The sequence below is a fragment of the Notechis scutatus genome, chromosome Z (genome assembly GCF_049901735.1).
Source record: "Notechis scutatus isolate UNSWTSFEM ecotype Mainland chromosome Z, rNotScu1.2, whole genome shotgun sequence".
In the NCBI taxonomy this organism is placed as follows: domain Eukaryota; kingdom Metazoa; phylum Chordata; class Lepidosauria; order Squamata; family Elapidae; genus Notechis; species Notechis scutatus.
This window is the reverse complement of record NC_142025.1, coordinates 94,628,541-94,642,056: the sequence shown is the minus strand read 5'-3', so window position 1 is coordinate 94,642,056 and position 13,516 is coordinate 94,628,541. Positions and strand designations below refer to the sequence as shown.

General features: G+C 40.2%; 1 protein-coding gene across 4 annotated transcripts in view; it reads right to left on the bottom strand.

The window, feature by feature from the left end:
- The window catches only part of HAP1 (huntingtin associated protein 1), a 105,500-nt gene that overhangs the window by 85,904 nt on the left and 6,080 nt on the right, over positions 1-13,516 (bottom strand). For all 4 annotated transcript variants that reach the window (XM_087945475.1, XM_087945478.1, XM_087945477.1 and 1 more), the window contains exons 2-3: positions 3,397-3,479; positions 1,821-2,027 (exon numbers count right to left, since the gene is read on the bottom strand). The gene's annotated coding sequence lies outside the window, so the exon portion shown is untranslated. The remainder of the gene's footprint in view (positions 1-1,820; positions 2,028-3,396; positions 3,480-13,516) is intronic.

The following is a 13,516-nucleotide window of genomic DNA, read 5'->3' as shown; positions in this document are numbered from 1 at the left end:
ACATTCTGGTGTTGCTTACAGAAACTGCCTCTCTGTTAACCCTTATTACATTCTTGGCAGGACTAGACTTCCTGTCTCTGGAACCTCTCTGGAGTTTTCTTTCCTTCCTTTGCTGATACTTTGCTTGTGTGGAGTGAACATTCAAAGTTACAATGGCACTGAAAAAAGTGACTTATGACCATTTTTCACACTTACAACTGTTGCAGCATCCCCAAAGACTTGAGAGGCCAGGCGAGGAGATGCGTGCCTCAATGTGAGTGATGTTGAGTTGGCCATGCCCAGCCAGTCACATGACCACCAAGCCATGCCCACCAAATAAACCATGCCCACAGAACCGGTTGTTAAAAAATTTGAATCCCACCCGACTGGTTGTTATGATTCTGTGCAGTTCGGAGAACCGGCAAAAAGTTCCCCTGGCTGGCCCTGCCCCTCCCCTCCTCACCCGTCAGTCTTTATCGCGCATGCCTCCCCTATGCTCTGTTTTTTCCTTCCTGAGCCCCAGGGAAACCTTCTGGGAGCAAAAACACCCCTCCAGGAGGCTCCCCTACAGCCCAGAAGGCCCAAAAAAGAGGGGGGAGTTGCTGCCAAAAAGAAGAAGCTATGCCCACCCAGTCACGTGGCCACGCCCACCTAGCCATGCCCACAGAACTGGTTGTTACAAAATTTGAATCCCATCCCTGCCTTGCAGGCTTAATTCCTTAGAGCTTCTTCTTGGGAAGAAGAATCTTGGGAATTCTTGGGAGTTTAATGAAAGTCAAATCCTATTTTGCTGGATTACAGCTCCTGGTATTTCCTAAGGGAAAGAAATCACTATCATATCCTTCAAAAAGATCTTGACTATGTATCAGAATGGTCAAACAAATGGCAACTTCAAATCTCAACAAATAAATGCTCTGTCTTACATATTGGCAAAAAAATCAGAAAATAAAATACAAGCTGAATAGTCAAGACCTTGTCGATGATCCAAGCTCTGTAAAGGACCTTGGAATACTCATCTCTAATTATCTAAGTGCTAGAGCCCACTGTAACTACATAGCCAAAAAGGCATTAAGAGTTGTTAACCTAATCCTACGTTGCTTTTTCTTTGGTAATATTACACCTTTAACTCGAGCATACAAAACATATGCTAGACCAATACTCGAATACAGCTCATCAGTCTGGAACACACATTACGTATCTGATATTAGCACAGTTGAGAAAGTCCAGAAATATTTCACAAGAAGAGTTCTCCACTCCTCTACTTGTTGTAGAATACCTTATGCCACCAGACTTGAAATTCTAGACCTAGAAAACCTTGAATTACGCCATCTTCGGTCTGATTTAAGTATGGTATATAAAATCATACATTGCAATGACTTACCTGTCAATGAATATTTCAGCTTCAACCATAACAACACAAGAGCACACAATAGATACAAACTCAAGGTTAACCGCACCAAATTTGATTGCAGGAAATATGACTTCAGCAACAGAGTGGTCAATGTCTGGAATACTCTACCTGACTGTGGTTTCTTCTCCAAACCCCCAAAACTTTAACCTTAGACTGTCTACTATTGACCTCACACCTTTCCTAAGAGGTCTGTAGGGGGCGGGCATAAGTGCACCAACGTGCCTACCGTCCCTGTCCTATTGTTTCTTTTATTTTTCTTATATGTACCCATTTCATGTATTCATAACTATGTATATACTTATACCTATTATTTTGTAAGTGATTGACAAATCAAAATAAAAATATTCCATTGTTCTATGGTGCAGACAGATATTCACTATTCAGGAGATATAAATTAAACTTGGCCTTTAGGTAGTAGAACAATACTCACCAGTGAGGGTAGAGGCATCACACCAATTCTGGAACTGGCTGGAGGTTGAGTCAGTTGTAACTGGCTCTTTGTTGAGAAGAAGTGGGGGATGGCTGTCATTAGAAAGGCTCCTGCCTTCTTCGGCCTCTTCTGGCCCTGCTGCATCCAGTTTGGCAGGCGTCACACGGACAATGCAGTTATCATGCAGAAAATATAGCACTGCAACACCTTGAATGGAGCAGGACTCAAAATATCAGAAGGCAGAATAAGAACTAAAGAATTCTGCTTTAAACAATAAAGCTCCAAAACTTAAAAATTGAGTTCTAGTTGATTCTATGTTACTTGTCCTACTTTATAAGCAAAACCAGCTCTACCACTCTGAATGAAATAGCTGTCTGAGCTGGCAAATCTTAAATGAAAAAGCAGCAAGGAATTATTTGTTATTTTCATGCTGGAGATGGAGAAAAAAAAACTTGTGGGATTGTCTCTACAAATGCCAAGGTTAATCACCAGTCTTATTCAGGCAGTCAGATGACTTTGCAACCACATCTGAGTCCAAAATTTCTATTGTTAAGTGAGACAGTTGTTACAGAATTTTGGCCCATTTTACAATCTTTCCTGCCAGAGTTATTAAGTTGTAACATGTTTGTTAAGTAAATCTGGCTTCCCTATTGACTTTGCGTACCAAAGTCAAACAAGGTGATCACATGACCCCAGGACACTGCAACCATAAAAAAATATGCCAGTTGCCAAGCATCTGAATTTTGTTCATGTAAGCCTGGGGATATAGCATGGTCATAATTACCTGTGCCATATTTTTTCCCATGGTATAAAATCGTAAGAGATTTTAATAAAAATCATAATTCATATTTTAAGAAGTTATGTTACACGTATATTATAAACTACATTTTGCTTATATCCCAAGTTGGAAAAAAATATCAAGAAGAGTTCTTACAAAAGTAATTAAAATTCATGACCACAAGTTTAATAAGGCAAAATGGCTGCCCCCCTTTGGAATATCTTGCCCTTCCCCTGAGTGAGATCTGCTCCCATCCTCCTGATCCTCTATAAGGGCCTGAAGACCTGGTTCTGCCAGTTGACTTGGGACCCTAATGACGGAGTGCCATGCTGGAGGTGGTTAATGGACCAGTAGCAAATCCCACCTCATCTCCTTGCACACCTTGCTCCCTCTCTCCCCATCCTTTTACCATAACTTACAATTGTATTGCTATGTATGTGCATAGCATTTTATTGCTTTCAGCCCTGAAAGCAGTTTCCTTGTGGTGAGATGGATAGAAAATAAATTTAATAAATAATAATAATCAATTTTGATAGGGGCCGGATAGAATTTGTGGTTCTATGCCAGACAAGCAAAATGTCTTCAGCAGGTAGTATCTTTCCAACCCCATTGTCAGTCCACAGCTGGATTCAGATGTTCTAAACATCAAATCCCTTTCTCACCATTTATTTGGAGCTCACTCTCTCAACCCTGATGTCATTTTTTTATATCATTTGAAACATGAAACTGAAAGTGTGGACTCCTCACTCTAGTATCACATGCAACTGAAGTGTGTAAAATGTGTAAAACAACACGTACCAAGCTTACTTGCAACAGCTGGCCACACGGAAGAGATGAACTTTGTTCCCTCGGTCACCAGGTTTCAAGGGTGTGGTGTCAATCTGAATCAAAAGACAGAAAACATTGTCTTCTTTGAAGAACTGCAGCCTGGTACTCTCCATGAAAAATCAGAACCAGCTCCTTGCCTAACCTATGGTCACAAGCCACAGTCATCCCCATCTTCAAAAAGGGAGACCCAAGCCTAGTTGAAAATTACAGGCCAATCTCCTTATGCTGCGTCACCTGTAAAGTCATGGAATCAATTATTAACCAATCCATCATCCTTCACTTAGAGACAAATAACCTACTCTCCAATAAACAATTTGGTTTCAGAAAAAAACTATCCTGTAATCTGCAACTCTTACACTGCAAAAACATATGGACGACACAACTCGACCAGGGCAAAGCAATAGACGCAATCTACATAGACTTCTGTAAAGCCTTTGATTCAGTGGTACACGACAAACTACTCCTAAAAATAAAATCCTATGGTATCTCTGGACAACTGAATAACTGGATAGAAGCATTCCTGTCAAACAGACAACAAATGGTCAAAATCGGGAGCGTACTATCAAATCCAGTACCTGTCAATAGTGGTGTTCCCCAAGGCAGTGTTCTAGGACCAACTCTCTTCATACTCTACATAAACGACCTCTGTGATCATATTAAGAGCAATTATGCTCTTCTCTTCGCTGATGATGTAAAGCTGTTCAATACCACAGACAATACTGCTACCCTACAAAAAGATCTTGACTATGTATCAGAGTGGTCAAATAAATGGCAACTTCAAATCTCAACAAATAAATGCTCTGTCTTACATATTGGCAAAAAAAATCAGAAAATAAAATACAAGCTGAATAGTCAAGATCTTGTTGATGACTCAAGCTCTGTAAAGGACCTTGGAATACTCACTTCTAATGATCTAAGTGCTAGAGCACACTGCAACTACATAGCCAAAAAGGCATTAAGAGTTGTTAACCTAATCCTACGTAGCTTTTTCTCTGGTAATATCACACTACTAACCAGAGCATACAAAACATTTGCTAGACCAATACTCGAATACAGTTCATCAGTCTGGAACCCACACTACGTATCTGATATTAGCACAATTGAGAAAGTCCAGAAATATTTCACAAGAAGAGTTCTCCACTCCTCTACTGTTGTAGAATACCTTATGCCACCAGACTTGAAATTCTAGAACTTGAAAACCTTGAATTACGCCTGCCTTCGGTCTGACTTAAGCATGGTATATAAAATCATACATTGCAATGTCCTACCTGTCAATGAATACTTCAGCTTCAACCATAACAACACAAGAGCACACAATAGATACAAACTCAAAGTAAACCGCACCAAACTTGATTGCAGGAAATACGACTTCAGCAATAGAGTGGTCAATGTCTGGAATACTCTACCCGACTCTGTAGTTTCTTCCCCAAACCCCAAAAACTTTAACCTTAGACTGTCTACTATTGACCTCACCCCTTTCCTAAGAGGTCTGTAGGGGCGTGTATAAGCGCACCAACGTGCCTACCGGTAGGTCCCTGTCCTATTGTTTCTCTTATTCTTTTATTTTTCTTATATGTACCCATTTCATGTATTCACAACTATGTATACATTTATACTTATTATCTTGTAAACAATTGGCAAATCAAATAAATAAATAAATAAATAAATAAATAAAATGGCCTCACTAAGTCTCTGCCTCCCTCAATTCCATGCAAAGGTTTGGTTGCACAGCTTACCTTAAGTGGAAAAGGACCTACACAGCAGATTTTTCAACTAGCTGTGATTTATCTGAATTCAACTACCACAGGAGAGCTGATTAGAATTAAGGACTAATAAGTGAGGAAAAGGTTGAAACCCATTTCTCCTGCCACAAATGACCCCTTTTCTCCCTCTCTTAAACTTAGCAACTTCTGTTGCAATGCTAATGCCAATGTAAAACACCCTTCTGTGCCTTTCTAACAGTGAGTTATTGAAAGAACTAGGACTCTAGTTGAAAACCAAAATGCCTATATCCCCTTACAATATTTGTTTCAGCAACATCTGATGGAAGCAGTCAATTCCAACTAGTGAGTAAGCATGATAGGGCTGTGGATATTTTGGGATGTTGTGTGTTCTAGTTGTCTTGACTTTTCGGGAACATTTTTTCCTATCTATGGTAAACCACTGCCCTTCTTTTTAGTCTTTTGAAGAGACATTAGAGATGCCAACACCTCTGAGCAAACAGTAGAATGTCTATTAAGGAAGTGGAATTCCTCCATTGTGTAGCATGCAGATTTTAAACAGTTCTTCTGTCTTGCTTCTAAATTACTTAATGGAGAGTTCCTTAGTAAAGGAATTTTGCAAAAGAAGCATGGCTGCTGAAGAACCATCAATTCTCTGATTAAATCAAGCATAGACAACCTTTGAAACCCCTCACTTTGTTTTGTCTTGTAATTTCCCAGAAATGTCACTCTCATCACCACATTCCCCTCTAGGCCAAATATTGTTTTTAAAATATATGTGTTCTCCAAGATACAAAAGACACTGAAATGGCCCTGGGTTAAATAATCAGGTAGAAAGAAACAGTGGGAGAAAAGGAATGGGTTTGGGAGAACTCCTGCCACTCAAAGCAGATGATATTTGGTTGAAGGGCAAATGTTCCTAACCAGCTTCTTTGTCTTTATCCAAACCAAGTCAGAACTTATGCTTGCCATTTCTAACCTTGTGCTGCTGTTAATATCTCTCTTCAGCTCAGCCTTAAGGGGGCTAATCCACCCCCAAAATTCAAGGGATTCTTTATATACAGATAGTACTCAACTTACAACCACAAATGATCCCAACATTTTTGTTGTTAAGACAGATGTTAAGTAACTTTTGTCCAGGGGTGGGTTTCTACCAGTTCGCACCTATTCGCTAGAACCGGTTGTTAACATTCTAAGCAGTTCGGAGAACCGGCTGTTAGAAGAAATTACTGGCCTAATTCTGTAAGGAAGGCAGGAAGGAAACATTCTGGTGTTGCTTACAGAAACTGCCTCTCCGTTAACCCTTATTACATTCTTGGCAGGACTAGACTTCCTGTCTCAGGAACTTCTCTGGAGTTGTTCTTTCCTCCTTTGCTGGTACTTTGCTTGTGTGGAATGACCATTCAAAGTTACAATGGCACTGAAAAAAGTAATTAATGATCATTTTTCACACTTATGACTGTTGCAGCATCCCCACAGTCATGAGAGGCCAGGTGAGGAGATGCGTGCCTTGATGTGAGTGATATTGAGTTGGCCACGCCCAGCCAATAACATGACCACCTAGCCACACCCACCCAGTCACATGACCACCAAGCCATGCCCACCAACTAATCCACACCCACAGAACCGGTTGTTAAAAATGTTGAATCCAACCCCTGTTTTTGTCCCATTTTTTCAACCTTTCCTGCCACAATTGTTAAGTGAATTGCTGCAGCTCTTAATATGGTTGTTAAATGAGTCTGGCTTTCTCATTGACTTTGCTTGTCAGAAGGTGTCAAAAGTTGATCCCATGACCCCAGGACACTGCAGCTGTCATAAATGTGAGTCAGTTGCCAAGGGTCTGAATTTTGATTACATGACCACAGGGATGCTGCAATGGCTGTAAATGTAAAAAACAATCATAAATCATTTTTTTTCAGTGCTGTTATAACTTCAAATTAACTGTTCTAAGTTAAGGAGTACCTCTACAGCTAAAGCAGGAGCATCTCTTGCATAACATGGTTACCAAAAAGAGCTTTTCTGAAAGTGCTTTTGGTTTCAGGCATTAAGAAAAACCTAAGATGGAATGCAATACAGAAATTCTGACGAAGTACAGATACACCTGGCACCAGCTTGTCTAAGGCTCCACAGTTGAGAATCTGAAAACCTCAATGCTCTATAAAAGGAGGCCATCAGCCTTGACCTTTGTTTTGGGACTGCTATCTTTTTCTTTCATGTATATAATTATTGTTCCCTTCATTCCCAATATTCAGGCTTGCAGAGGTCTGGATCTACAGATCCACTAGCCCACTAACAATCTCTTTTCCACCCTCCAAAGCAAAACCTCCACCAAAATGTATAAGCAGTTCCTTTCTGAACTATGGTGTGTTACCTTCCATGCATTTACAAGTTTATATCTGAAAAAAGTGCAATAAAATATTCTGTTTATATCTTGGAAAGTACAAATAGATAACTCCCTGGTAAATACTATTTCAGCAGTAGCACATGACAGAGAGTGTACACGTACGAGGCCACTTCTCTATTTACGAAACCCTTTTGCTATCTCTGTAATTTATATTAGCCTCCATCCAATTTTCCTGCTTCCTGCCAGAAATTCTATTCAGAGTCATTGTGTACAGCATGTGGTATTATCTAATAACCAAGGAACACTATCTCCCACTTGAGTTTCTGGTAGTTTCCACACACAGGTAGTCCTTGACTTATGACCACAATTGAGCCCAAAATTTCTGCTGTTGAGACATTTATTAAGTTAGTTTTTGCTCCATTTTATGACTTTTCTTGCCACAGTTGTTAAGTGAATCACTGCAGTTGATAAGTCAGAAGCTCAGTTGTTAAGTGAATCTGGCTTCCCCACTGAAGTTCACAAAAGGGGATCCCATGACCTTGGGACACAGCAACCATCATAAATATGAACCAGTTGCCAAGCATCTTAACTTTGATCACATGGTCATGGGAATGCAGCAAAGTTCATAACTGAAAAACGATCATAAGTCACATTTTTTTCAGTGCCATTGTAACTTTGAATGGTCACTAAATCGAACTGATTACCTGTATTTTCCTTTTTTTCACTTATAATTGCAGAATCTGGCTTCCTGTTCTATAAATAACAACATTTGGATGCTATAAAATCCATTGTTCCAAAAGGAAGAGTAGCTCTTAAATTCATTTAATAATTGTTTCTCTCTTGCAAGTAGAATTGCAATTAAGTTCCCACACTTTAGAAGGCATTGCGTTTTTTCTGTATATAAATCTGCTTTGCTTCAACCATGTTAGCAGAAAATATGTTTACAGCTACATAAAAATCCCAATCAATTATTTTTACTTCATTTTAATTTTTTATTTATCTATACCCTGCCCTTATTATTTTTATAAATAATTCAAAGTGGTGAACATAACCTAATACTCTTTCCTCCTCCTGTTTTCCTACAACAACAACCCTCTAAGGTAGATTGGGCTGCAGACAGGGTAATTGACCCAAAGTCACCCTGCCAGCTTTCATATCTAAGTAAAGACTAAGACTCACCAAATTAGAGACCAGTTTCTAGCACAGCACTAATTAAATTAATTAAAAATACATTATACATTTAATTTACACTATAGCATTTATTTAAAAATACATTTTCCCCCTAATGGCTATTCTGCACCTGTTTAATATTTATTTTGATTAGAAGTATAGAAGTGTATAATTAAAACAAACATAACTTCATTACTAAAATTGTAGGGACTAGAAAAGGTACTTAGGTTTTCTATTTATGTTTCAACCAACTATTGTACATTGTTTAATTTACAAGACAATCCAAGGCATACACTTATTCGGAAGTAAATCTCATTGGTTTCATAAAGTCTTGTTTTACAGGTCATATGGCTGCCTTATAGAAAGGAATCAATATGCTGTTGCAATTCCACACCAAATGCCTAGTGTGGATACAAGTAGACCTCAACATACAATTGTAATTGAGCCCTAAATTGTAAAGCAAACACGGTGGTTGTAAAGTGAGTGCCATGGTCATTAAGTGAACATTACGACCATTAAGTGAATCCATTGTCCACAATGGAAAATTTCTAGAATTTCTGCTAGAAACTGGAAGTCAATGCAGGTTTCCAAGCAACAAAATGTCCTAAATTGCAGTCCTGCTCAATGGGATACAGAAAATGGCCATAAATGTAGGCCAGATGTGCTGAGCACTCAAAATGTGACCATGTGACTGCAGGGGAGGAGCAGGTATGAATCTGGATCATAAGTAGCCCTGGGGAGGTCCATCATAACTTCAAATTGGCTCTAAGCCCAATGTAAATCGAGGACTTTCCTTTACTTCACTGAAGTCAGCAGAACATATTTGCAAGCAAGCATGAAGGCAAATAGGATACATCAAGGACAGAAAGGAGAATAGGATGAAAGTAACACATGACAGTAGGCAGAGAAGCTTTCATATTTTCCATCTCAAAATGGCAGATAACTGCTGCTATTTTTCAGAAATCATGCTGGAATTTGGTAGCATATTGATCTGGAATTCTGAAGCCTGAAAAAGGGGATTGCCTGCTTTAAACTCATGTCTTAACCCACGTTTCTCAATCTTGGCAACTTTATGGCATGTGGGCTGGTTGGAGAATTCTGGAAGTTGACATTTTAAAATTGCCAAGATTGAGTAGCACAGTTTTTACCAAGCAAACAAACCAAACACAAATAGAATATTTGACAAGAGGAGGTAAAGCTTATGGACTATACATTCATAGCATTTGAGGACTAGAGCAAAGAGATCTAAGTAAAAGGTAAAAGGAAGTGAATCTCCCATGCTTAATAATTATTTTCCACTTTTTCTTCAAGCCAAACAGGGGTTCTAAGATTAGAATCCAAAATAGTTTCAAGAAATGACATTTGAGAGAGATGAATTCTGCAAGATCCAATCTGGATCGGCCACCAGGACCAGAGGTTGAGTCTTCTGAGCTTTTGGGCTCATGCTGGAGCTTTTGGACTCGTGCTGGATCCCATCCTTAGGGAAATTCTCTCTAGCAGAAACATTCTGCTAGAGCAGGGGTGTCAAACTTGATTTCACTGAGGGCCACATCAGGGTTGGGTTTGACCTCAGGAGGCCAGGAGGGACATAGCCAGCGTAAGCATGGCCAGGGTAGATGTAGCCAGCTTGATGTCTTTCCTGTCGGGGGATACCTGTGGTGGCCAAGGGCTAAGGCAGGACTTCCCTCAGACCCTCCCTCAGTCTCATTACAACCTTCCTTCCTTCCTTCCTTTTCCTTTTTTCCATCCCTTCTCATTCTTTCTTCTCCCTTCCCCGCTTTTCTTCTTCTTTCTTCCTTGCTCTCTTTCCATCTTCCCTTCTTTCTTTGTCTTTTCTCTTTCCCTTTCTGTCCCTTCTTCCGTGCTTAAATGCAAAAGGGGAAACATTTCTCCTTTTGTTTAATTTTTAGTTTGTTTTGCTAGCCCTCTGCCAATAAAAATAGAGCTTGGGGGAGGGGCGCACACACACGGTATTCCCAAGCTCCATTTTCACTGGCAGTGGCACCACAGGCCAGTCCTTAGCTGTTTCCAGGGCGGCCCTGTGGGCCAGATCTAAGCACCCTGGTGAGCCAGATCTGGCCCATGGGCCTTAAGTTTGACACCCCTATACTAGAGAGACATTCTGGTGAGAGAGAAGTTCCTTAAGGATGGGCTCCAGCACAAGTCTGAAGCCTCAGAAAACTCAACCTCTGCTCCCAGTGTCTGACCCAGATTGGATCCTGCAACATTATCCTGGGACACATATATTTGCCTTCATTCATGAGACGAATTCTGGACAGCAAGAAGATTTTGCTTTTGAAACTCTTCTCACTCTGTTTCCAACAATTGGGACAGATGCCCAGATAAATCTTACACTCTTTCACATCATGGTTATGATTCAACCAAAAGGCTGCCCTTCACACACAACCATATTGTGATCATAAAGTGGGACATCATGTAATGGAGATTCTCAATCATCCAAGTCATGGTTGCTCCAAAGGTGGCTTTTTTTTCCTTTGAAAAGAACTGAAGAAGCTTCAAAAAAAAAAAAAAACTAGAAAGTTGGCTGCTTTTGGAAAAAGGACCTTTGGGACATCCTACAACCACATCACTTAGCAACAGCAGTCCCCTCACTCCTCATTGCATCAACAAGCAAATCCCACCAGTCATTAACTGTGGATCCATCCCAACCCAATCTATTCTGATGTTGATCCCTTCCAGCCCTGAGCTTCAATAAGGTAAGGGTCTGCCTCCCCTTCCACTCCCTCAAAAGCCTATTTTCTCCCAATTCTGCCTTTGTTCAGCACCCCATCTTGTGGGACAGCATGCATCCAGAACTATGTGGTACTGTTGCTGCTTGCCATGCTTCAGTTCAGGGTTTTCTTGACATGCCATGGCTCTGGGGCTTCAAGAAGCCCCTGAGCTGCAGTGCCATTTGAAGCCCTTCACAACACGAAGCCCAACCCTAGCATGGCCCAGAAGCACAGCAAAAAAGCCACGGCTCCCCCAGGGAACCGCAACTATCCCTGTCATACTGTGCACAGTCCCTTTAAGAGTACTTCACATCAAACTAGAATTGTTAATAGTATTGAGATTGAAAGAAAAATGGATACACAAAGGAGAATCATGGAAAGTATGAAGTAAAACAAAGCATACAAAGTTCAGAAACTCTTGGCCTCACTGAACACACACTCAAAAAGCATGAAGGAGAAGATCTGGCTCTGCATTGGAACTGCATTTAGAGGGAGAAGTCATGGAAAACCTTACAGTACCAATTTTCTATCAGATAACATCTTAACACTATCTAGCTCAAGAATGTTGCACTAAATGCTTTATTGCAAAGAACAATGTCCACTGTTACAAAAACAATATTAAAATATAAGTACTCTGTAATGAATGATGGCCACTAGCGATGTTTTTCATTTCTGAATTTCCTTTAAACTATTTAAAAGACTGGCACAAAACCTGTGTATGTGTTCTCACAATTGGCTTGCCTGTGGGACTGCAAAAGAGATAGTGAGGAAAAAACTGAAATGAGTGGAAATAGCTCTCTTAATCACCCCATGGACGAGGATGATATTTGGGAGATTTATTTGCAATAAATCATAATGATGGTGCTTAGAGTCAAACAACCTACTCTCCCAAAAACAATTTGGTTTCAGGAAAAAATTGTCCTGCAATCTACAACTCCTACACTGCAAAAACATATGGACTTCTCTACTTGACCAGGGTAAAGCTATAGACACAATTTACATAGACTTTTGCAAAGCCTTTGATTCAGTGGTACACGACAAACTACTGTTAAAACTAAACTCTTATGGCATTTCCGGATCCCTCAATAAGTGGATTACTGCGTTCCTGTCAAACAGGCAACAAATAGTAAAAATAGGGAGCGCTGCATCAAACCCTGCTCCAGTGAACAGTGCTGTCCCTCAAGGCAGTGTTCTAGGACCCACACTCTTTATACTCTATATAAATGACCTTTGCGGTCACTTTATAAGCAACTGTGTCCTCTTTGTGGATGATGTAAAACTATTCAACACCACTGACAATGCTACCATCTGTCAAAGCAACCTTGATTATGTGTCTGAATGGTCAAACATCTGGCAATTCCAAATTTCGACCAACAAATGCTCTGTCCTACACATTGGTTAAAAAAAATCAGTACACCAAATACAAACTAGGCAGATATGACCTCGTTGATGATCCTCACTCTGTCAAGGACCTTGGAGTTCTCATATCAAATGACCTAAGCACCAGAGCTCACTGTAACAGCATTGCCAAAAAGGCATTAAGAGTTGTAAATCTAATCTTATGAAGCTTCTCCTTCGGAAATATCGAATTGCTAACTAGAACATACAAACTTTTGCCAGACCAATACTCGAACACAGCTCATCAGTCTGGAATCTGCACTGCATATCAGACATTAATACAATCGAGCAAGTCCAGAAGTATTTCACGAGTAGAGTACTACACTCCTCTGCTCACAACAGAATACCCTAAAGCACCAGGCTTGAGATTTTGGGCTTGGACAACCTTGAATTACACCACCTACAGTTAGACTTAAGCGTAGCACACAAAATTATCTGCTACAATGTCCTACCAGTCAATGACTACTTCAACTTCAACCACAACAATACAAGAGCGCACAACAGATACAAACTTAATGTAAACCGCTTCAAACTTGATTGCAGAAAGTACAACTTCAGCAACAGAGTGGTCAATGCCTGGAATGCACTACCTGACTCTGTTGTTACATCCTCAAACCCCCACTCCTTTAACCTCAAACTATCCACTATTGACCTCACCCCATTCCTAAGAGGTTTGTAAGGGGCGTGCATAAGTGCACCATCGTGCCTACCATCCCTGTCCTATT